This window comes from Protopterus annectens, chromosome 2.part1, assembly GCF_019279795.1.
Source record: "Protopterus annectens isolate FY-2018-M chromosome 2.part1, PAN1.0, whole genome shotgun sequence".
NCBI classification, from domain to species: Eukaryota; Metazoa; Chordata; order Ceratodontiformes; family Protopteridae; genus Protopterus; species Protopterus annectens.
In genome coordinates, this window is record NC_056729.1 from 604139269 (window position 1) to 604165923 (window position 26655).

General features: G+C 39.8%; 1 protein-coding gene across 4 annotated transcripts in view; it reads left to right on the top strand.

Moving 5' to 3' along the window:
• Positions 1-26655, top strand: part of KAZN (kazrin, periplakin interacting protein) — a 2853667-nt gene that overhangs the window by 1082191 nt on the left and 1744821 nt on the right. The window lies entirely within an intron of this gene.

Below are 26655 nucleotides of genomic sequence, written 5' to 3' on the forward strand. Positions count from 1 at the left end.
TTCTTGGGTTCTGCATTGACCCTGACACACAAGCGCCATATCCCCTCCCCAACTAATATAAACATCCCCTGGAAAGGCACCACTTCTGAGAAAAGAGGACAGACTCAGCAAAATGGAGTTTCAGCAGATTGGTTCTATAGAAATTTGTAAACCTCTGGTTAAGAATAGTTGTTCTTTCACACTGCAAAGCAGTGCCTGTATTAATAGTAAACTTGGTTAAATGTGTGCTAGTACTATCAGATTGTGGACTATAATATACAATTTATTAACTGTGGTTAGTAACAGTAACTAGTTACAACATCAAGTTATTTTCCTCTTGTGTAAAATAGGTAACTGCAATATGAAGTCTGTGTTTCAGCATATATTGAATAAGAAAGAAAAGGGTTTGGAAGTACAGTGTAATAAATGAGAGACAGAAGGTGGTGTGTAGCAGAGATGCTAAGCAAGGGTGTAGTCAGGATTATCAAGTTTGTGGCCACAGGTCCCACACTGCAGCCCCCACCAAGTGACACCCTCACCACCATGCTGCTCTGCACCCTCCCGTTATATACTGCTCTTAAGCCCACTTCCTATCACATTGCTGCTTTACCCCCCCCCAGGTCTGATGAAGTCTGTGTATGTGAAAGCCAAAAGCACTTATCCAGTTTTTAGCAATTTATTAATACTTTTGAATTAAGTCTTTGTTACTTTTATTTGCTTGAACTCCGTTATTTACAGTCTCTATTCATTGGTGTTCAGTCTTGTGAAAATATATACAGTTGTGCTCTACCCTTGAATAGACAAAGTCAGATGGTTGGTCGCAGGGGTCACAACTGTGATCTCCAACATCTGTATTAATACAGATTAGAGATGATTGAACTTTTCGATTTTGTGCTGCAAAATTCAACATATACTGTGTAAAGAATCTTTCTTCAGGTATTCATCCTAGTTTATCCAGGAACTCCTACCCTTCTTCCTGTCCTTAGTGGAGATGGGAGATATTTTCAGGTCTAACTACCTCCCAAAAGAGTATCTTCTGCTTGGCTCTGCCTTTCCTGTATTCAGAGGGAGCTATTTTTAAAGTGTATACAGACATATTTATATTATATGCCCTACGTTTCAATAGATAAAACCAAGTTAAAGGTTACTAGTTCTGTATTATAGTCCTCAAAATCTTGCTTAGTACAAACTGTGTGGTGGTCATTCTTTGGATTTTTTGCTAGTTGTACCTACAATGTTAAAGGGTTACAAAAGTACTGCATATGTTTTTTCCTTTTTTAATTTCTCCAGGTCTTTTAGGTTTCTAATATTATGATGGGAATTGACCCTATTTCTATGTCAAAGTACGATTAAAATTCATTAAATTAGTTTTATTTCAATCTTTGATGTCAGCCAAAAATGCTCTTCGGAGCACCTGCAGTGTGCCAAATAATGACTCCTCCTGCAATTCGTATGGAGTTACATGTATTGGTAACATATCTAAATGCGATTGTAGATTCTTTTTTATAAGACCCATTGCTTATACTACTATTGGAACTGTCTGGGCATTTTTCTTCCACATTGCTCTTGTTTCTGTCTGCAGATCCTGATATATTATGACTTTGTGTCTCTCTCTCTACACAAGACACTGTAGTCACTGGGTGTGGTGATTTAAATGATGAATGCTACTCTTGTCGTCTTTTCTTGAACCACTATATCTGGTTTTCTAGCATCCATCTTTTGAACAGTTGGTAATGGGTGATCCCATGTGATACAAACTTCATCATTTTCTATGATGCTTTGTGGCTCATGTTTCCAATGTTTTCAGCCACTTCAGTATCATAATGTTTGCACAATCCACAGTGCAACAATCTTGCCACATTATTATGCCTTTAAATATACATTCCTTCCACCATTACTATGTCACAACCTGCAACAAGGTGTGCAACTGTTTCCAGTTCGGTTTAACAAAACCTACATTTGTCTGTTTCTTCCACATGTTCACTGGGCTTTGTAAACCAACATGTATGTAGCTCACTATCTTGGGCTGCCGATACTAACCTTTCATCTCTTGGTTTGAATTCACCTCTCCTTAACCATTCCTGCGTTCATTCCTGATCAACATGAGGTTCTTCCAGAAGTTTTGTATACTTGCTTTTTTCACATTTCTTGCTTTCTCATCTGGTCCTACACCTTATATTCTTTCTTTTGGTTTTTGGCACATTCAGTTGCTGCATGGTTTTTATTCACTTCTGTTTTAATTTTCATTCCTGCTTGATGCTGATATGCTTCTGCTAAATTAATCAGAGAAGTCATCTTAGATTTATTCTCCTCGTGTTTCAAAACTTTCACTACATTTTGGTCATGTGAGGTCAGCAGATACTTGTGGAGCCCCACGATTGCAGATCTATAAGTTCTATACATATAATCAATTTCAGGGAGGCCTCTCCCTCCTTCAGAACAGGGAATATATAATCGTGGTATGCACTGATTTTTATAAATCATTTGGTGAGCATGAAGCATCCTTCTTGTTTTCCTATCTAATTTATCCAACACGTTTTGGGGCCAGTCAATCACTCCAAAACTGTAAGTTAGGACAGGAAGAGAAAACTGGTTTATAGGTTGAATTTTTTTTCCCTAGATGTCAGTGCTGATGTTCTTTGTGTTTCACTGTTGCAGTTATCACATTTGGGTTATCCATGCCAGGGTAGCCCTCGGCTGGCCCGAATACCAGAGGCTTAGCTTTTCTGAGTTGGTTTCTATCGCTTCAGGACTGATGTCAGGTCATCAGTAGTATAAAGTAAGGCAGCTGATGCCATTACATCAGTCTTTCTTGCCGAGGAGGCCGGACCAGAAGCAGTTCGCACGAGTGCCGGTCAGCCGCTACCTGAGTTTTGTCTTCCGAATTGAAGCTGAAGTCTTCTAAAGCCAAGTACCCCATTGGGGATCCTTTTTTCTTGCACTAACTGATGTCAAAAAAAGTTAACAATTGTCTCACCTGTGGAAAGCAAATACCACACCAAGACTTTCATTGTTACTGTGTCACTTGCTTAGGCCCAGATCACGACATCCCTCGCTGTCTCTTTTGTGTTTTGTTTAACGCTAAAACTGTATGTCGTCAGGCCCTTATTGTAGCTAGACATTTTTGCTTACAGTCCTTGAATTCTGATATGGCTTTGGTAAGCCATCCAACAGTAGATCTTCCAAAAAAAACATAAGGATAAAGATAGAGACAGGCCGCACAGGTCCAAGCCTACTGACAACACTTCCGTAAAGCTAGTTGTCAGTTCTCCAGTCCTTGGTGAGGCACTTTTGCAGCCCCTGATGCCTACTTCCGTGGATTCGCAGGCCGCAACTGAGACCCTTTCGGAGTTCGGTATGCCGCAAAACTCTTCTTCAACTAATGATTCTGTGGTTGTCTCTCCCTTGGATGGGTCCGGTGCAGCTAAGCAGGCACCGGCTTGCAAGGAAGTACTTTACACTACCGATTCTCGACACAAACCGAAGACTTCTTTCGCGTTTGCTGTTCTTTTGAAAACTACTGAGTTTCTAAGGCCCAGGGTACGAACCACACCCAAAAAACTGAAGACCCAATCTCAGGCACCTGCTTCCTTGCCTCTCTCTCAAATGGTTAAAATGGTGGAAGACCTTATCATGCTGATCAGGCGAAGCCAAGCTACCCCTTCCAAAAGGAAAAGAGATCTGTCCCCAGTAGTTTTGTCTGAACAGGAGTCTGATGACTCTGATGCATCTGAATATGAATACATGCATCCCCTCTCTGCGTATGAGGATTCTAATGCAGAGGATTCCATTCCTTCAGCCTCTCCACCTGAGGACTTTTCCTCTGGGGAAACCCTTCATACCTCAACGGAGCATTCCCAATGTGAATGTCAGGACTACCCTCAGTCTGAAAAGAAACTCAGAGAATTCTTATATCTTCCACAGCACAGACCCCTGGCCATTCCCCCAGTCCTGGATGTTTTCCTGGAATCCACTTTGACTCCTCACACCCTCTCTCCTGCTCCCAGAAAACCTGACAGTTATTACAGAGTCCCTGACTCACACAAATTTATTTTTAAAAATCTTACTGCTGACCCTGAGGTAATTTCTCAAGGGCCTAAAGGAATTAAAGCAACCTCTGCTAAGAATCCCACCCCCTCAGATAGGGATTCCTGAGCACTAGACAGATGGGGTAAAAAAGTATTCACCTCAGCCACTCTTGCTATCAGAGCACTAAATTGCCAATTCCATATGGTAAAATTTCAGCAACATACCATGTAGCTACTCAAACAAAAAGTGTCTTTCTTTCCTGCTTGTGCAGAATCTAAAGAGTTACAAGAGTTAATGCATTCTGCAAGTCAAGGGACTAAGCACACCTTACACTGTGATTTTTATGCCCTAGAAGCTTCTTGCAGGGCAGCAGTTACCGGTTCTGTCCTTAGAAGGCATGCATGGCTTAAGGAACAGCCCTTGCCAGACCATGTGAAATCTAAGTTATTGGATGCACCCTTGCACAATGATAACTTATTTGGCACTAAGGCAGAGGAGGTCTTAAAAAGATGGAAGAAAAAGCTAAATCTATGCAAACAGTTAAGGATTTCCTACAGGTCCAGCCACCCAGGTTCAGCAGGCATTGTCCTACCAAGCACTGGTCCTTTCTTGCTCCCACCAGGTCAATTCAGTCCAGACCCTGGAGAAGCAGACCCCCAGACAGCAGCCACAGGGAATGCAGAGATCAAAAAAGTGGAAATCCTCCACTTCAAAACCAGGGAATTCTAAGCCACCCCCTCATGGTAAAACTCACAATGACTCTCCTCCCCCATCCCCTTCCTCTGCCCACCTACACTTACCCCCTAGGAGGAAAACTCTCCTTTCACACAAGCACCTGTGCCACCATTACCGCTGAGTCCTCAACATAATATCGCAGGGATACAAATTTTCTTTCCACACTCTTCCAACCCCAGAAGGGTTCCCAGAACTACCTCCAAACCAGTGGGCAGAGGCAAAAAAGCAAGTCCTTTCCCTGCTCTCTGTGAGGGCAATAGAACATGTTCCTGCAGAACAGATGGGCCAAGGTTTCTACTCCAGACTATTTCTGGTACCCAGAAAAGAGGGCATCTGGCACCCCATCCTCAATCTATCCATTTTAAACACCTTCCTGGTGATAGGAAAATTCAAAATGCTTACCCTCCAGCAACTGCTACCCATGCTCTCCAAGGATGCTTGGCTAGCCACCCTACACCTAAAAGATGCCTACCTCCACATTCCTGTCAGGGAATCATGCAGGAAATATCTATGTTTCCGGGCAGGATCTCTTCACTTTCAGTTCTCTGTACTTCCCTTTGGCTTATCTACTGCTCCCAGAGTTTTCACAAAATGTCTGGCTGCCGCCATTGCCTTCTGCACACAAAGCAATATCCAAATTTACCCATACTTAGACAACTGCCTAATTCAGGCAGACAGTCTGGAAAAGTTGCTCAAGCACCTGGCCTTTGTAAAGTCCCTACTGACCTCCCTAGGGTACACTATCAATGAAAAGAAATCCAAACTAGTACCCACCCAAAGAATTATATTCCTGGGAGCAAGCCTGGACACAGCATCCCAGATGGTATTCCTTACACCAGAAATGCAAACTTACCTGACAGCCTACTTTTCTCAACTAGCCACCAGTTCCCAGCTAACCGCAAGGAAAATCCTGCAAGCGCTGGGGTTCATGGCATCTTGCATTCTACTCATTCCATATGAGGAAATTTTAATGGTACCTAAAAAGCCTTTGGTGTCAACACTCTCAAGACCTGGAAACTATTATACCAATGATTCCTTGCCTAAGGAAATATTTTTTTTTTGGTGGGCAGCAGCATGCTCCCACAACAAGGGACTACCTTTCTCACCACCCACTCCCCAGACCCTCACCACAGATGCATCAGACTATGCCTGGGGTGCACACCTGGATGGCAGGTGCATACAGGGCCAATGGAGCCCACAGCAAATCCATCTGTGCATCACCCAAAAAGAGATGTTAGCTGTCCAGCACACATTGACAACTTTCAGGCCCTTCGTCTCCCCAGGGGCTGTCCTGATCAAAACAGACAACACCACTGTGATGTGGTATATCAACAAGTAGGGAAGGACTCACTCCTACCTTCTATGCAGGCTGGCCATGACCCTTTGGCACACAGCCTCTGCCATGCAACTCCCCCTGTTACCACAATTCCTGCCAGGTTCTCTAAACTCTCTGGAAGACCACTTTACCAGAAATCATCTGGACCCACACTAGTGGCAGCTAGACAAAAGAACCTTCACCCTAATAACTCAGAAATGGGGCACTCCAAAGGTCGACCTCTTTGCCTCCCACACCAACCATCAGCTCAGCAAATTCTGCACCAGGGAGCATCACTACATGGCTTGGAAAGTGGATACCCTATCCTTCCCCTGGGTCAAACTATCAGTCTATGCATTTCCTCCACTAGCTCTCATCACCAGGGTAATGCTCAAAATAAGGGAGGAAAAACCAAGGACAATTCTTATTGCTCCAGACTGGCCTCGCCAGCACTGGTACCCAGTGCTGCGCAGCCTGTCCCCACTGCTACCATGGCATCTCACTCAAACCCCAACCCTCCTGATGCAGAGGGAAGGAGAATTCATGCATCCCCAATTGCAGACCCTCAATTTGGCAGCCTGGCTTATTCCCTGACCACTGATCAATCTGCCAACCTCAGTAAACAGGTTCTAGATGTCATACGTGATGCCAGACCCCCTAGCACTAGAAAGTCTTATGCTGACAAATGTAAAAGGTTCTGCAACTGGATTCAGGCTAAGGGAGCTGATACAGCACAGCCCTTCCTACCTCTCATCATGGATTACCTAGCTGCCCTGCTACACAGTGGTCTGTCTTTCTCCTATATTAAAATTCATGCCTCTGCTATCTCTGCTCATTTCCCCACTGAGCAGCCCCTTTTTCTCACACCCTCTGATCAAACAATTCCTAAGAGGGGCTAGCAACTTGAGGCCACCAGGAAGAGCACCTACCCCAGCTTGGGATCTTAACTTTGTGTTAGAAAATCTCACCCTGCCCCCCTTTGAAGCAGCATCTTCAACAGAGTTAAAAGTTTCTCTCCTGAAAGACAGCTTTTCTTCTGGCTATCACTTCAGCCAGAAGAGTCTCTGAGCTACAAGCACTTATAGCTGTGGAGCCCTTCATCATCTTCCATGCTGACAGGGTTTCCCTCAGGACTAACCCATCCTTCATGCCCAAAGTGGTGTCCAGTGTGGCTCTCAGCCAAGCCATTCATTTGCCCACCTTTTTCCCTAACCCACAAAACAAGTGGGAAAGGATCCTGCACTCTCTAGATGTGCACAGACAGCTCAGATTCTTTCTAGACAGGACTAAATCATTCAGAAAGTTTGATCAATTACTAGTTAGCTTTGCTGCAGGGGCAGAGGGCAAAGCCATCTCCAAACAAACACTTTCCAAATGGATAGCACACTCCATCCATTTCTGTTACAAGCAACATGGAAAACCTCCCCCTAAGAGGGTCAAGACTCACTCTACCAGAGCAGCCTCCACCTCTGCAGCTTTCCTCAGAGGAGTCCCCACCAGGGACATCCTGGAGGCTCCCACCTGGACATCTGTTCACACTTTCACCAAGCATTACCACCTGACTATCTTCTCCAAATCCAGGGCAGGCTTTGCCACTGCAGTCTTGCAGGGCATCCTAGCCAGCCCCTAGTCTCCTTGACTGCCTCCACCCTTTTCCTCAGCTTTGGGAATCAACCCAAATGTGATGACTGCAACAGTGAAACATGAAGAACATAGTACAGTTGTGTACACTTACCATAAATGTAGATGTTTGAGTGTATTCAGTGTTGCAGTCCTGGTTTCCCTCCCTTCACCCCCCCTCTTCTTTCTCTCTCCTTACAAGATACATTTTGGTATTTACTTTCTACTGGTGGGGTTCTTCCACCATAACCTGGCTCCCACTTGGGGGCTCCTGACAGTTAGGGCAAGAAAAACCTGATGTAATGGCGTCAGCTGCCTTACTTTATACTACTGATGACCTGACGTCAGTCCTGAAGCGACAGCAACTGACTCAGAAATACTAAGCCTCTGGTATTCGGGCCGGCCAAGGACTTCCCTGGCAGGGATAAGCCAAATGTGATTACTGCAACAGTGAATAGACTTGAACATCTACATTTATGGTAAGTTTACACAACTGTATTTTTTCAGGATTAATTTAAATCTTCTGAAGTATTCCTTACTAAGTTTTATTCGCATCTGTTCCTGTTTTATTGTTTTTCCTTCATCAATTCCCAAGTATTTATACACTCCCTCTTGCTCAAGTTCTTTTATATCCTATTCTTGTCCCAAACTGATGTTTTCCTGACATTGCAGTTTTCCTTCTTTAAAGGTTGCTTTTGCACATTTATCAAGACCAATTGACATTTTTATATCATCTGAAAAAGTTTTGACAACTTGCAGTCATGCTTTCAGTTCCTCATGTGATGAGCTATACAGTTTAAAATTATCGGCAAAGAGACAATGAGAAGTCTTTATACTTTGTTGTTTTCTAGGAGCCAAGTTATACCCATGGCCTAAGCTGTTAAGTAGACGGTTTAATGGGTTAATGGCACGGCAGAATAGCAGCAGTGACAGGGAGTCACCCTGGAATATCCCCCTTTGAATTCTTATCCCTGGGATAATAATTTGTCCTTTATCATGGCTTAATTGCAAAATGGTCTGCCACTGTTTCATGGTCACTGTAATGTAATTGATCAGTGTAGGGTGTATCTTATACATTTTTAAGCACTCTTTTATCCATGAATGTGGGATACTATCAAATGCTTTTTTGTAGTCAATCAATGCCATACTTAGATTATTTCCCTTTTTACAGTTCTCCACTATGACTTTATTTAACAGCAAATGATCCTTTGTTCCATATGACTTTCTTTTATTTTCCCTTTGTTCTGTTTCCATAATTGAGCTTTCTTCTAAATGACTAAACTCTGTCAGCATCAATTCCCGTGTATAGTTTATACGTTGCCAGAAGGCAAGTTATTGGTATAATTTTTAGGGTAGCTTGCATGTTCACTCTTAAGTACTTAAGTAGGGGAATTGTTTGTTGTTAACCAGGTTGACGTGTGCTCATGGCTAAATCTTCATGCAAGGATGTTAATACTTTTCAGCCAAAAATTAGGTACTGCATCTGGCCCTGGGGTTTTCCAATTAGAGCCTTTTCTTAACTTTGCTTCAATATCTCCGGCTGTTACTTCATCCCATTTCATATCCTGTACTTCTGAACCTCTTATTCTTTCTTTAACTTCCTCTATCCATTTAGCATCTGTGTTATGTTTCACATGATCTTCTCCAGAATGTATCTATTTCTTCTTTTTTGCCAGTCTTTCAATTCCTTTTACCTTATTTTCCAATTCTCTATAAAACTTTTTTGGATTACCAATAAATTGCTTATTTTGTACTTTTCCTTTATTTTTGTATCTTCTAAGTCTTTCTGCCTGTGCTGAAAAGTTTAGTTTATTTGCAGTAGTGCATGATATATCCTGTTCTGTTCTAATACTGTGCATTGCTTTTATCACATCTATTTTTTCTTAGTATTTTTGTTGATCATGGAAGTAAATATTGTCCCATCTTTTCACCTCCTTTGAAAACCCACTAGGCCCATACCTAACCTACCCCAAGAAAGAAACCAACTCTCCAAACTCTCCTCTCCTTTTTATTCATGCTAATATAACATCCTCATCTAACTACTTCCTAAATACTATAGAACACGACACATAAAATACAACAATCAGAACCCCAGGAAAGGCCTACCTCTATACAGCAGATTCCCCAACCCAAACTATCTAAGTGTACTACTCTCTTTAAAGGATGGTGACATCCACCCTAACCCAGGCCCACCAACAACTCCTATCTCTTTCCTCAACCACAAATAATCACCTACTCATGCCCTGTCTAAACCATTGAACTCCCTTTTAGTTGCTCATCTTAATATACGTAGCATAAACAATAAAGTAACTGAACTCCAAACTCTAACTGAAATCTACTCTTTTTGATATTCTCTGCGTAACAGAAACTTGGTTAAAACCTGTAACCATAGACAATGAAATCATCCCACCTGGATATAATATCCTGAGACTAGACTGAGTATCCAAGAAAGGTGGTGGGGTTGCTATCCTATATAAATCTAGCTTACAATTAACCACTCACAACTGTAAACCACCTATAGACTCCAATGCAGAAATGCTCATCTCCAAACTTCACCTTAACAATTCCAAATCCATCTATATTATCTGTATATATCTACCACCTGGTAACAACACTGCCACCATGGAAAACATACTTTGCTAGCTTTCCCAATACCTGCCCCAAGAAACCATAATCCTAGGCGACACACACATTGACTGGAGCTGCTACTGCAGCAGCCTCCCCACAAACCATATTAACCTATATGGGTATTCCCAAACCATTACCTCCCCCACCAGAATAAATAAATCTAACAAGAAATCAAGCTTATTAGACTGAATTCTCATAAACCATCATCCTCACATTTATGATTCAGGAACCCTCCCTGATGATTTAAGTGACCACTTTCTTACCTATATCATCAGACATAAAATAGCTCTCCCATTCCAATATCTGTCAAAAACATCAGATCTAAAAAGTACTTTAACCCTGAACTATTCCAAATGGAACTAAGAGCTTGCAACTGGTTTCCCTTACAAAACCTCCCTTTAGATGAAGCCGTTAGTTACTTTAACTCCAACTTCCTTGCCATTCTCAACCAGATTAATTAGAATTACAACCATATCTGCTCCATGGCTTTCAAAAGAAACCAAACATAAAATAAATCTTAGAAACAAACTTTGGGCAAAATGGAGGAAGACTAAAAACCCTATAGACCAACTAACATTTAGACAGCTAAGAAATGAAACCAAGAAAGCTATAATATCTGATAAAAGAAACTACTACCTACAATCCCAACAAGCTAATCAGAATAGCCCACAAAAATGTTGGGCTAGTATTAACCAACTACTCCATCCAGGTCAATCCATTACTCCAAATCCTCAAAATACTGACCACAAAAATCTATTGAATACTGCTAATGCTTTCAATACATTTTTTACTAATGCTATACAAACACTAAGTAGTCAACTATCACCTAATAACTTCACTCTACCTTCCTATAAATCAACCTTACCCCCTACTTTTCATATTCAACCTGTCCCAACAACAAATATTCTAACCCTTCTACAGAAACTAAAACCATGCTCACCCTCAGCAGACCAACTACCTGCTGAATTCCTACAACAATCAGCCAAAGCTATTGCTTATCCCATTTCTATTCTGATCAATAGAACTATTACCGAAAGTCATATCCCCAGTTTATGGAAATTCTCCCATATTATCCCCCTCCATAAAGGTGGACACTCTACTGAACTCTCCAAAACCGCCCCAGTGCCCTTCTTTCTCCTTTGGCAAAGATCATGGAGAAATGCATTCATAGACAATTACTTGACCATCTAACCCAAAATAATTTATTTTCCAACTGTCAACATGGATTCAGACCTTCACGTAGCACTAGTACTGCCCTTCTTTCCTTCATAGATTGTATCAACAAAAACCGCAACCTTAACAAGCTTTCTTCAGCACTATTTATTGACACGTCTAAAGCTTTTGACATGGTAAATCAGCAAATTTTCATCAAAATACTGAAATCCCTGTCACTAGATACATCTTCTATAAAGTGGTTCCAGTCCTACCTTGATAAAAGACAACAGGTCGTACTATGGCACAAGTCTCTCTCCACTCACCTGCCAGTCAACCTTGGTGTCCCTCAAGGGTCCATCCTAGGACCTCTACTTTTTTCCATATTTATTAATGACCTTCACCTTGCCATCCCCCAAGCCACATGCATACAATATGCAGATGACTCCACACTGATATGCTCAGCCACCTCCACTTCTGAACTTCAATCTCTTACCCAACAAGTATTTAACACAGCTGAGCAATGGTTCACACATAGATGCTTTCTCCTAAACCCCAAAAAGACTAAACGCCTCCTCTTCTCTCTATTATATCCCCTGATCCAACCACCAAACTATTGGGTATCACCATTGACAACAATCTGAACTTTGATATCTGTATTAACAATACTATAAAAACTGTCAACAAAAAACTTGGCTCTCTCTGTAGGGTAAAATCCTTCCTCTTACCTTCAGCTAAAACCACCATCGCACATACTCATCTAATCTCTTCACTTCTTTATGCCTCAACCATTTTTACTAATTTATCTAAAAATAATCTTAGCAAATTGGAAATGTCTTACAATAACATTGCCAGATTTGCTACAGCAACCCATTTAAAACCCACCATTGCATTACTTTAAAGCAGCTGGGATGGCTTGAACTACAAAATCTGATTAAATTCCATCAACTATCTATAGCCCACAACACTTTTTACAAACCTTCCAAAACTCCTATTCTATCCACACTCATCACTCCCTATAAAAACCTGAAATCTTTAAGGTCTTCTCAGAGACTTCTAGTACATACCACTAAACCAAACAACAAGGCTGGTGACTCCCTCTTTTCTAATATTGTTGGGAAAGCCTGGAATCTCCATCCCAGTGAACTCTCCTCACTTCCCTCAGTATCATGCTTTAAAAACAAATTGAAAGTGTTCCTCAGAACACAGTGGTTATGCCCCTGTACTAAGCCTGACTAGTTATGTTTCTCTTAATACTTTGCTCTTCCTACTCTTTCTACTCATTAACTGTGATTCCTTCCTTATTAACCATAATACTATCTCTCTCTAGAACATCTTGATTGTACTAGCATGCTATGTTATGCCTGCATTCTGCACTGCTGAATTTACTGTGATAACCTGTAATATGCATTGTAAATATGATTTTTGTTTAATGTTTCCTTATTTGTTATCTTGTTAATTTCATTGTTCTATCTTGGAGCTTTTCTCCCTGGGCCTCTACTGAAAATGGACATGTATCCAGTTAGACTAGCCTGGTCAACAAATGTAAAATAAATAAATAAAATAAATTGTGGGACGAAATGACAGGGAATTGTTATGGCTAGGCTTGTATAGGCCCTAGGGCTAATAGCCTAGTACCAACCTATGAATTATATTCCCTCTTCTTTAATTTTCTAAAAGTGACACTTCTTGTCTTAAGTAATTTATAGTTTTCTCTATTCAAAATTTCCATGATGGTATTCGATTTTTCCCCTTCCTTTCTCTCTCTACCCAGTGTTCTTGTGGTAGAACTTTAGCAGTTATTAATTTAGATACGCAGTAATATATCCTGTTTACTTCTGTTATATCACATGGGTCTCTATGAACAGTCCTAATTACTGTGTTCATTTGTTTTATCAAACTTCTGACTTTTTGGGTTTTATTAACATTCTGCATTTCTTTCATTGATCTTGATATATCTGTCTTTGTCTATTATATCAAGCAACTCTTCTCTTATTTCATTTTCTTCCAAACTGAGGGCACAACCCTTATATTCCAGTTCCTGCGGGTGGGCATTCTATAGAAGATTCTATAGCATCTTCCTGTGGCACATTCTCTTCAACTTCATCGCGTGCCATCCCTTGCTCTATCGTATGGGAACTCACTAGCCTATCACTCCTCAACATTGACTGCATCAGAGTTCCCACAGTTTCCTGTTCCTTCCTTGCTGTCTAGCTTCAGGTGAACGTTTAAACTGGTTTCCTGTGGATGGCTCCAAGGTATCTTCATATGGCACCTGACCAATTGCTTTATGTTCCACTGGTTTCCCCTTAATTTGGATGTCCATTACTCTATCCTGTTGTGATGCTTTCTGAATTAGATTTTCTACACTGAATCCTTCACTTTGCAGGTACTCCATGACCTCACTTTCTATTTCTTTAACTTCTCCTTTTCTACTTTTCCTCTTTGTTTTCTTATTTTTTTGTATTGTAAAGTTGTCCATGTCTGGATTCCATTGCCTGTATTTCTCTTCAAATATCTTTGGTGCTGCTCTTTTTGTATTGTTTATTTTTGCTTTCTCCTTTGTGTAAATATTACACCATATTAAATCTCTTTTTCTTTCCCATGTCCATATGTCTTCTTCAGATGTTTCTTGATCTTCCTGTTTCTCCCTACTTTGGGGGCTCACTCCATCCTGCTGTGATGTAACCTGTGCTAAGCCTTCTGTACCAAATCCTTCACTTCGTAGGCACTCCATAAATACAACTTCATTTTTTTTTTAATTCTACTTTGCTAATCTTCTTTTCTGTGTTCCATCTTTGTCATGTTATTTTTTTTTTATTGTGAAATTTTCCATACCTGGATGCCTTTGCCTGTGTTTCTCTTTGATTATCTTTGGGGCTGCCTTCTTTACATTGATTAATTTGGCTTTCTCCTTTGCATAAATATTGCACCATTTCAAATCTCTCTTTCTTTCCTATGTCCATATTTCTTTTTTATACTTTTCAAATATTTCTTGGTTTTGCTGTTTATATTTTTACAGTTCCTCAGATGTTTCTTTTTCAAAACCGGTCAAGGTTTCTTGAGCTATATACTGTTTTCACAGATCTGTTGTATCAATGAACACAAATTTTCATTTGAAGCTGCTGACAGTTTTTCTTGCGGAAGTATTTTTCTTTCCTTTAATGTCTCTCTTAATAGTTTTGTATATCTTGTGTATGGAAATTCTGGGCTTTTAGCATAATAGTAACGATGCATAATTTCTTTGTTATCCTCAATAGTCCATTTTATTATCTTTATGGCTCTTCTTTGGCCTATCAGTTTTTGTGTTTTTTGTGGACTGCTATTTGCTTCTAAAACAGGGGGGTCATCCTTCCCGGTGGACCTGGCTTGGCCCCATTATAGGAATGTTTCCATATTTTGAGGATTGTACACTGTCATCTTTTCCAGTCCTGGCCCTAGTGTGCCTACCAGGATTGAGAGATTATGAGGGAAAAGGTGATCGTCTACGGTATAGATGTGATCAAGGAGAGGATAATGTTAGAAGGTGTGCAGACAAAGGCAGTGTTCATAAAGAAAGGTCAGGTATATTACTTCCTGTCATAAGAACTTGAACAATTTTACCTTTTGAGTTTGTATTAATGAAATTTAGGAAATGGTGGGCATATTTATTGCTACATATGCAAGACTCCCAGCTGATGAATGGATAATTGAAATAATGTAGAATTAAGGTATTTGGATTAATAGATATGGAATCCAGCTTGTAAAAGTACCTACTGTGGTCCTTATTTGACAACACGGGGGTTCTGTACTTCACAATGATATTGTAAATGACTGTTTCAAGCTCAGTACTTTATTAACTATACTTCATCCACTAAATCATGTACTGTTGTCAGTCTTATCCTAGCAAAACAGGACCCCACATGACAGTATGTCTTCACTATCCTGACATCTGATGGGGTGTCAGACAGCCACACCCTCTGATGTGTCTTTTGAAGTGCAGTTACATTAGTTTTTTAAAGAGAAGAAATATCCTGCATTTCACCACAATGTGCCTTGCAGAGTTAAGACTACATTGTCTTTGTTTCTAATAATTCTGACAAGAAGTAATTGTCAAATACATGAAGACTGGTACAGCATGAAAAAAATCATATGCAGGGTTAGGATAGATTTCAATGCATTTTATTTTATTTTATTTTATTTTTTTGATGCTGCACCAATTAGAATTATACTTGCTTTAATCTGGAATGTGGGTCTAAAAGGGTGTTTGTGACATTGACAACGGTTTAATTGACAGCCTTTTTCTTCATATGTATTATTGTCCTCCAACCAAACCAAAAACTACACCTTCGGCAGGAGGAAGGGCATATTGCTGTCTTTTAACTACTGCTACTGTTTCTGCAATGTCACAGGAATAGGCCCTTGGCAAAATGGTCATCTACCTCATCAACTGTATCCATGTAAAATAGTCTTTTTTGTAAGATGATTTATTGCTCCAGATAGAATAATTTGTAAGCCATGTCCTCGTCATTTAATAGCAAGGTGCCTACTAATATTGATTGGTTAGTGAATAACAAAATGTAATTGTGTTCTTCTAGATTCAGATGAACTCTTGTATTAATATTGGTTGGCAAAAAAACAAAATCAGTCAAAAAGTTTCTACTGAGCTTGGCGATCTGACACTGCTGTGCTAATTACCTCAGTGTTATCCCCATGCTATGAGGAGCATGGGCAGATGGACGAGGGACTTGCTCTTTAGACCTGTATGGAATCATTTTAACACATTCTTTTCAGTGAAGAAAGTGTTCATTATGAGTAATCCAAGACTGTGTGTATGGCCTGCTTACTTATAAAGTGTCCTCAATATGGTTGCAAATGATGGTTGAAATGCTTGAGTGGTTGACACACTACATGAAAGACAAGGCACTATGGCTTTAAAACTTGACTGTAATTTCCTTTTCTCTTGTATTTTTCTAAAAAGCCTAATATGTAAATTTGCTCTTGTACAATGTGTATCCCATTTTTTCTGGATATTTGAACAATGAACCACATTCCCAGTGGGTGTATCTCAAAATAGTGTTAACAATGCAAAAAGTCTCTTAACTAATAAAAATACCAAAACAGTGTTTTTGTAGAGATGCAAGCCTCCCCTCCAGCTCTAAATATACTAACTCTGAGATTGCATAAACTTATGGGTAAGGAGAAGGTTCCATAAACTAACTGAACTGAGCATGCAGTCTTTTGACAAAGCACAAGAGTTGATTAAACAAAACTATTCTTTTTTAGTCTCAACACGTACCCCCCATTTGTTTTTCTTCTTCTTCTTATTATTATTATAATAATATAATTCGGTGAAATCTCATGGAAAAAGCCTCATTTCAAGGGCAAGGTGAGAGCGCTATTTGGCTAAGTAATTTGGACAGTTACACAAAAGGCAAAAAGAGGCTGATGGAATCATATCTGTGATTGCAGCACAAATCAGTTTTGCAGTGAATAACCTAATCCTATACTCTAAACTGACAGCCTCTTGCATGTCTGTATTTACTCGTTTTGAGTGTTGTACATCAGGGCATACATAGAAATGTGAGGTTTCTGGGGTCCATTTGTAGCAGTTGCTGCTCTTAACTTTTATTCATTCAGTAATTCCACGATGTTTAATTCCATCCAAGGTCACATGGGATCCAGAGCCTATCTCTGCACAAGGCAAAAAAATGAATCCTAGACTGGACACCAGCCCATTACATCACACACACACACACACACATTAACGTACAGCATTCAGACAGACGGGCAGCTTGGAGGATTGCCAATTCATATATGGTACAACTTTGGGATGTGGAAGGAAACTGGGACAACCAGTGAAAACTTGTACAGTAGTAGGTGGCATGTGCATGTTCTATACAGAAGGCACCCAGATCAAGAATTGAACTCGAGAACCAGGCACTGTGGGGCAGCACAGCTAGCCACTATGCACCCTCAACCATTAATTAAATGTAATTTACTTTGTTTTAGGTACAGGAGTGTAACTTTTCACTACATCTTAAGTGATAACCTGAATATGTGAATCTGTCGCAACTGATGACTCTAATGATAAAAATTTGGGGGGGGGTTGACTTAACAGTGAAAATTACACCAGTAGGTTTTACAAATCACTGCCTTGAAAAAGTGATAGTCCATATACACAAATTAAAAGTAATTCACTGTGATCTAATATTTAGAAATAAAGTGTTATCACTGGACAGCTGGTCTTAGATAGATCAGCTGTGGTGGTTGAGATTGCAGGCAAACTTTAATTAACATAGAAAACAATTCGTAAAATATGTGTAATGTTGCAGTACTCTAAAGAGGGAGATTTGGGCTTGAAAAATATAAAAAAAATGGGGATATGGATAAGGAAAGAGATAGGGCTAGGAGTGGAAGCTGTGAATAACTTTTGTGAGAACTATGAATGAATGATATCTCCAAGGAAATACAGTTTTAATGAGTGATAATGAAGTATTTTAATCATTTTGACTTCTCTTATGCATTTTAACTGTTATATCATTACTAGTCTGTGTATATATGTGTGTTTATTATGTAAATCTTGTACATCATTACTACTCTATGTATGTATGCACATTTATTTTGTAAATCTTGTATAACTGCCTTCTACAAATTCTGTAAAGTTGAACATTTCTCCCTAGGCCTCTGCTGAAAACTGGACTTGTGCCCAGTTAGACTTTCCCAGTAAACAAAAGCAGTAAATAAATACATTTTCCCAGGCTGCATGTTTCATTTGGATTTCTTAAAGGCACTTTTCAGAATAGCCTTGATGTTTTAACTGCGTAATATATTAAGAACTTATTATATAAAGGTAGACTAAATGTAATAAACTTTATAGTATACTTTACAGAATTTTGAAAGGCAAGCTGTATTTGCATTTCAAAGCTGTAGTAGATGAGGAACTGAAGGCTGTCTTAAGCTTAAATTTGAAAGAACAGTATTCTGGAAAAGATATAAGGGACCTGTTTTTAAACTAGATAAAAAGAGAACTTAAAGAAGAAATGGTTATCAGTGTACTTTGAGGATGTGTAATGAACTTCCATCGTTAGAGAATCTGACTCTTTGGATAAATATAAGAAACAACTTGATAATGACATTGGGGATAATTAATATAAATATAATATAAATACCATATGAAGGAGACTGTTATATCAAAGCTGTGAAGGACCATTAGCAGCTTGTTAATTATGTGACGGTATGCAAAGTCTGGAATCTCTGAGCCTTTCTACAAAAGCAAAGTAATTGGTTTGTTTGCCAATTGAACTTGTTTGTGTAATAAAATAGTGTATGTGGTCTTTCTGACTCCAGTATAATAATGAAATAGTATTGTGGGTGAGCAGAAGAGCTGGATTTGAAAGAAATTTAAAGCATACATTGACAGGAAATGATTTGCAGATAGAAATTACTACTCTTCCTGTATGATTGTTTAGATGTCCATGTTTATCTATTCAAACAGTTTTGACAAATATGCTGATTGCTAAAAACAAGAAACATATAACTTTTAATGTGCAGAATGATTATACACACACACACCTATATATATATATATATATATATAGAGAGAGAGAGAGAGAGAGCGAGCATGAGAGTCGGCTACTGCATTAAGAGCATAATTTAGACCTTCTTTAGGGCTGTTGGGAGCATTTTTAAGTAGCTTTAAAAGAGAAACTGCATGTCTGGCAGTTGACAGTGAGATATAGTTTCCATGGCTGGGTGTTGCAATTGTGCAGTGGTTAACTTATTGCCTCACAGCAAGATGTTCTCCGGTTCGATTCTTGGCTGGGGTGCCTTCTGTGCGGAATCTGCATGTCCTCCTTGCATTCGTGTGAGTTTCCTCCAGGTACTCCAGTTTCCTCCCACATTCCAAAGATATACATCTGGAGTGTTTCTCCCCAGGCCTCCGCTGAAAAGTGGAACTTTCCCAGTCAACAAATTTTAAATAAATAAGTAAATAAAATGGTAAGGGGTTTGATTCCTTCAGCCCTCATTTGCTTACAGTGTGGCCTAGAGCAAGTCACTTAACCAGACAGTGCTCCCGAATCACCTCTGCAAAGAGACTGTGTGTCCAGTATGTTTACCTGGTTAACAGATAAATATTATTATTAATAATTACTTATTGAAATAGTTGGAGCAAGGAACAGAAGAAATTGGGTGTTTTTTAGCCATTTATTTCTTCTTCCAAAAGTGGCAGCCCTAGATGGGGGTTAGGAGTTGGGAGAGGAATTGACAGTACATGACACCCACTTGTCACTGCCTTTCATCTTCCTACTGTGTGTCTCTATTTCCTGATGAGACCAGGTTCCCCGATGTTTCATTCACATACACAAGCATTCACTTTCACTAAGAGCTGTGTGTTGTTTTGATTGTTGTGTGTACTTATTTATAAGTCAAGGACCGCTCTTGAGACCTCAGACTCATTAAAATGCATTACTGTGGCCATTATTATTATTTTTGTATTTTTTACTTTCTTGGGGATCACAGAGATGATTGTCAAAAATGACAATGGTATTTGATCATTAGGGCAGGCATTTTAGTTGCAGGGCACCACATTATTCCTTTAATTGCCATATGTCACAGGAATAAGTCAAAATTGATTTATCTTAAGGCCATTTTTGGCATCAGTCTTTTGAGTTACATTAGTACATATAATAAATAGCCCTCCAACATATCTGATTGTAAAATGAGGCTCTTTCAGACCAGTCTGTACAATCAGAAAATCTGCCTTGCACCAGTTGGTCTAGTTAAGCTAATGAGTCAGGTCCATCTACCTTCTGACAAAGATGAGTTTGCATTTGGAGTTTTATTACATGTTTTCCACAAAAAAATGAAAGCAGCAAAACTGTCAGGATACACCACGAGAATACTTCGTAAAATCTTCTTTATTCAAGCAAATGACAAAATGGATAAGCGCTTTCACATGCTATGCACATGCTTCATCAGATCAATTAAACTAGATGTCCATGCTCTTTTTATATATTGTATTCACCAATCAAATCTCCTATCTTAGACAGTGATTAAGTAATTATATAATTATTTCATCAATTCACACAAAACTCCTGCACCTGATTCTAGCAATAAGTCTTAAAACAGCATACGCTGTTTATGTCTATTATATAAATAACATTCAAGTCAAGCGCTCACTTTTTGTAAATATTTTTTCTTAAAAACTATTTTAAAAAACATTACAAGTCTAATTGATATAAAGCTGTCATCAGAAACATATCTAAAACCATAATAAAACCAAAGTAAAAACAGACTGAGAACGTATACATGTTGACCTATATAAATATAGCATTATTTCATCATAAATCATTTCATCCGTTTGTTTGAATTAACTGTCCTTAAAACAGTAACTATAATCAAGGGAGACGACTTCATTCCGTCTACTATTGACATTTTACCTAGAAATACCCCAAGATTGTCGCTTCACATTTCGAAATTTCTAAACATAAACTGTGACAAGATATTGTGTTAAAAAATCCTTTCTTACACTTCAGTATACTATATTCTTCAAGCGATCAGCTTCATCTTCACTAGATTAGACAAGCAAACATAAATTCTTTGCCCTTATCTATTATGCTACACAACTTGCTAGTAACAGTCATCACAGAACGCTGGTCTGAATATATATCGTTAAAGTAATATTTGATATATGTATACAAAGTATATGTAAATATTATACTTTAGCCTTCTAAAATTGTCTGGCAATATATGCAATTTTCCAACATAATATAGAACATATCATTTCATATTTATGGCATGAATAAATATAAAACATCTATTAAGGTGTCAAAATAAATTTTAAAACATATGAATTTTATAATTTTTAAAATATATGTATATATATATGTAAATTCATGATAACATAACAATAATAATAAAATAGCTTATCCATTTTGTCATTTGCTTGAATAAAGAAGATTTTACGAAGTATTCTCGTGGTGTATCCTGACAGTTTTGCTGCTTTCATTTGTTCCTGATTGTTTGCTGCAAGGATACTTTGGGAGTCAACGATATTTCTTATATTTTCCACAAAAAAGTGACAATGGAGATTATTAAAAAATGATTATGTGAATGTATCATTTTGGCCTGAATATTTCATTCATTTGTCTCTTGCTAACTATCTGGGGATCCTTGTAGTTGTGTACTTACAGCTTATAATGTATTGCTAAAAATCATGCCTGCGTCACATTACTAAGCTATATACTATAAGAAGAGGTGAGGAACTGAATGCTATAATGCTTTACCATGCCAGCGACTTAATGAAAATATAAGATGAAGGGATGACCATGAATCTAAAAATGTTACTAGTCATGGAAATTATGGAGATGGGGTGATGGATTCTGGAATGCAGTAAATCAGGCATAATCATTTTCAGATATGAGACTATACAGATGTTGAGTGCATGAAGTAAGTAGTGAGTGATATTCCAGATTTTAAATTAAGATCTGTGAAGGAGATCCATTCTTTAACATGTGAAAGCAGTTGCTCCGTGCATGCTGTATTCAGCAGGTAAAACTTGTGTAGGCCTCATCAGCACACCCCATTCTGCTGATACCTGCAGTTCTCCCTCCCATTCTCCACTTTCGTCCTGCTGCTAAAAGTGTTCAGTAAGATTCTAATAGTGCAAGGCTACTTGAAAGGTATTTAATTTCTAGAATAGTTTTTTTACCCACTCCAGGTTGTGAGTATATGTTTGTGACCCCCTTCATCATTCGCATTTTTTATATTTTGCTGTATTTTACAGTTTCTTCTTTTTTAAAGCACCTTTTCCTTCCTCTGGGCATGTTGTCATCTAGAGAGGCAGCCATTTTAATAATCTCCTTTCCTTGCTTCTGGACTTTGTTCTATTGGCTAGATTTTCTGGTGGCCTTGTGCCTGATTTTACAGTGCATGTTTAGCTTTGTTGCTGTGTTTTCCCTTCCCTCCTGGGGTTCTTGTTTAAACTTTTTTTTTGTGTGTAAGTAATGCCGTTGTCATTACTGTGTATGTTTGTGCACAGATACAGATCAGTGGTATGTATTTTTGCATGTGTGTACCTATTATGACTTCATAGGGGAGTTTCTTGAGATGATCTGCAAGTATATAACCTCACTAATCCCTTGTTCTTCCTCCATGCTCCTTCTGAGCAGACGAGAGGTGTTCTGGGGCAGCTAAACTCAGTTTGCAACAAAGTTCAGTTCCTTGAGGGAGTTTGTTTCCTGGACTTTGACAGTCAGACTGGAGACTGTCATCTATCCCTCATGTCTTTGTAGCTAGAGATGAACTTTCTTTCCATTGCCAAAGTCCTCTTTATTAGTGACTTACTTATGGCACTCACCATCTGGCTATGTTCCTGCCTGGATTTTTTTTGATTTGGGGGTGTTTTATAGTTTGCTACTGACAGACCCATCTGCAGGATGTTTTATATAGATTCATATGTAAACGGTAGGCTATCAGTCTGCAGACTATTACAAGACTAGCCAATATCCAGAGGTCAAAATTAAACCTTGTACCTTGTATCTAAGAGGTTAAGCTGTTAAGTATTATACCAACACTTCCCCATTTTAATTTTGGGTTCATTGACACTGCCTGTGCTTTGGGCTATATGATTTGGAGCCACTGTATACTACTAAGATGTTTTTCATGTTTCACTGTTGCAGTCATCTCATTTGGGTTATCCCTGCCAGGGTAGCCGCCGGCCCGAATACCAGAGACATAGTACTTCTGTGCCTGTTGCTGTCACTTGAGGACTGACCTCAGGTCATCAGTGGTATAAAGTAAGGCAGCCGATGCCATTGCATCAGTCTTTCTTGCCATGGAGCCTGACGCAGAAGCAGTTCGCATGAGTGCCGGTTGGCCGCTACCAGAGTTTTCATTTCTGAATTGAAGTTGAAGTCTTCTAAAGCTAAGTACCGCATTGGGGATCCTTTTTTCTTGCACTAACTGATGTCAGAAAAAGTTAATAATTGTCTCACCTGTGGAAAGCAAATACCACACCGAGACTTCAGACCACGACGTCCCCCATTGTCACTTCTATGCTTTGTTTAATGCCAGAACTATCTATCATCGAGCCCTTATTGTAGCCAGATATTTTCGTTTACAGTCCTGGAATTCCAATATGGCTTTGGTAAGCCATCTGACAGCAGATCTTCCAAAAAAAACATAAAGATAAAGACAGAGACAGACCACACAGGTCCAAACCTTCCAACAATGCTTCTGTTAAGCTAGTAGTCAGTCTTCTGGTACTCAGTGAGGCAGTTTTGCAGCCCCTGATGCCCGCTTTAGTTGATTCGCAGGCCGCTACCAAGACCCTTTCAGAGTCTGGTATGCCGTAAAACTCTTCTTCTTTATATAAGGATCCTGTGGTCGTCTCTACCTTGGATGGGTCCTGAGCTGCTGAGCAGGAATCAGCTTTTGAGGAAGTCCTTTGCACCTCCGAATATCGACACAAACTGACGACTTCTTTCGCGACTACCATTCTTTCAAAAACAACAGAGTTCCTTAGGCCCAGGGTTCGAACCACACCCGAGAAAACGACTACCCACCCTCAGGCACCTGCTACCTTGCCTCAGTCTCAAATGCTTAAAATGGCAGAAGACCTTATCATGCTGATCAGGGGAAGCCATGCTACCACCTCAAAAAGGAAAAGCGATCTGTCCCCAGTAGTTTTGTCTGAACAAGAGTCAGATGAATCTCATGCAACTGACTATGAAGACGTGCAGCCCTTCTCCACTTATGAGGATTCTGGTTCAGAGGAATCCATTCCTTCAGCCTCTTCCCCAGAGGATTTTTCCTTTGGGGAAACCCTGTATACTTTAAGGGAGCATTTCCAATGGGAAAGTCAGGCCTACCTTCAGTCTAAAAAGAGACTCCGGGAATTCCTAGATCTTCCGCAACACAGACCCTTGGCCATACCCCCAGTCCTGGATGTGGTGGATGATGTTTTCCTTGAATCCAGCTTAACTCCTGATGCCCTACCTCCTGCTCCCAGAAAACCAGATAGGTACTACAGAGTCAGGTCTACATTAGTTCACGGAATGCTTAAAAAAAGCAAATGGTGATTAATCGACCCTATGTAAGCGAAAGCTTACAATTTCAAAAAAATCGCTGTTCCGGAAAAAAAAAAAAATCACTTTATACACCCCCCCCACACACACACACACACACACACACACACTTAAATATACCAACTCCGAGACCGCACTACAGTGCAGAAAATGGCAAAGTAACGAAGCGGCCAAGCAAATTCTTTCCCAGGGAAAGAATTTGCTCAAAAGCCGCTTCGATATTTTGCCGTTTGAGGCTTTTCAGTTCGACTAAGATTCATTCGAAAGAATGCATCTTCGGTCTTCTAATAGGAAACCACAGCGTCCCTGACTCTCACAAATATATTTTTAAAAATCCAACAGCTGACCCTGAGGTCATTTCTCAAGGGCCAAAAGGGATTGAAGCAACCTCTGCTAAGAATCCCACCCCCTCAAACAGGGATTTCTGAGCATTGGACAGATGGGGTAAAAAAGTATACACCTCAGCTACTCTTCTTATCAGGGCAGTAAATTGTCAGTTCCATATGCTTAAATATCAGCAACATACCTTGGAACTCCTTAAACAAAAAATGCCCTCTTTTCCTGCTTGGGCAGAATCTAAAGATTTACAAGACTTAATACATTCTGCAAGTCAAGTAACTAAACACACTTTGCCATGTGGTTTTGATGCCCTAGAAACTTCTTGCAGGGCAGCAGTCACTGGATCTGTCATTAGACGACATGCATGCCTTAAGGAACAACCCCTGCCAGACCATGTCAAATCTAAATTGTTGAATGCACCCTTGCACAAAGATAACTTATTTAGCACTAAAGCAGAAGAAGTCTTAAAAAAGATGGAAGTAAAAGCAAAATCTATGCAAACAGTTAAAACTTTCTTACAGGTCCAGCCCCCTAGGTTCAGCAGGCATTTTCCCTTCAAGCACTGGTCCTTTCCTGCTCCGAGTAAACAGGCCCAGCCTAGGCCCCGTGGAGACCGCACTACAGTGCAGAAAATGGCAAAGTAACGAAGCGGCCAAGCAAATTCTTTCCCAGGGAAAGAATTTGCTCAAAAGCCGCTTCGATATTTTGCCGTTTGAGGCTTTTCAGTTCGACTAAGATTCATTCGAAAGAATGCATCTTCGGTCTTCTAATAGGAAACCACAGCGTCCCTGACTCTCACAAATATATTTTTAAAAATCCAACAGCTGACCCTGAGGTCATTTCTCAAGGGCCAAAAGGGATTGAAGCAACCTCTGCTAAGAATCCCACCCCCTCAAACAGGGATTTCTGAGCATTGGACAGATGGGGTAAAAAAGTATACACCTCAGCTACTCTTCTTATCAGGGCAGTAAATTGTCAGTTCCATATGCTTAAATATCAGCAACATACCTTGGAACTCCTTAAACAAAAATGCCCTCTTTTCCTGCTTGGGCAGAATCTAAAGATTTACAAGACTTAATACATTCTGCAAGTCAAGTAACTAAACACACTTTGCCATGTGGTTTTGATGCCCTAGAAACTTCTTGCAGGGCAGCAGTCACTGGATCTGTCATTAGACGACATGCATGCCTTAAGGAACAACCCCTGCCAGACCATGTCAAATCTAAATTGTTGAATGCACCCTTGCACAAAGATAACTTATTTAGCACTAAAGCAGAAGAAGTCTTAAAAAAGATGGAAGTAAAAGCAAAATCTATGCAAACAGTTAAAACTTTCTTACAGGTCCAGCCCCCTAGGTTCAGCAGGCATTTTCCCTTCAAGCACTGGTCCTTTCCTGCTCCGAGTAAACAGGCCCAGCCTAGGCCCCGTGGAAACAGACCCCCCAGACAGCAGCCCCAGGGAATGCAGAGATCTAAGCAGTGGACTACCTCCACTTCAGAACCAGAGAGTTCTAAGCCATCCCCTTATGGTAAGTACTCACAATGACTCACCTCCTCCCAAACTCCCCTCTGCCCACCTTCACTTACTCCTAGGAGGAAAACTCTCCTTTCACTCAAGCACCTGGGCCACCATTACCAAGGACCAATGGGTTCTGAACATTGTGTCTCAGGGATACAAATTCTCCTTCCACACCCTTCCAACCCCAAAAGGGTTCCCAGATCTACTACCAAATCATTGGGCAGAGGCTCAAAAGCAAATCCATTCCCTGCTCTCTTTGAGGGCAGTAGA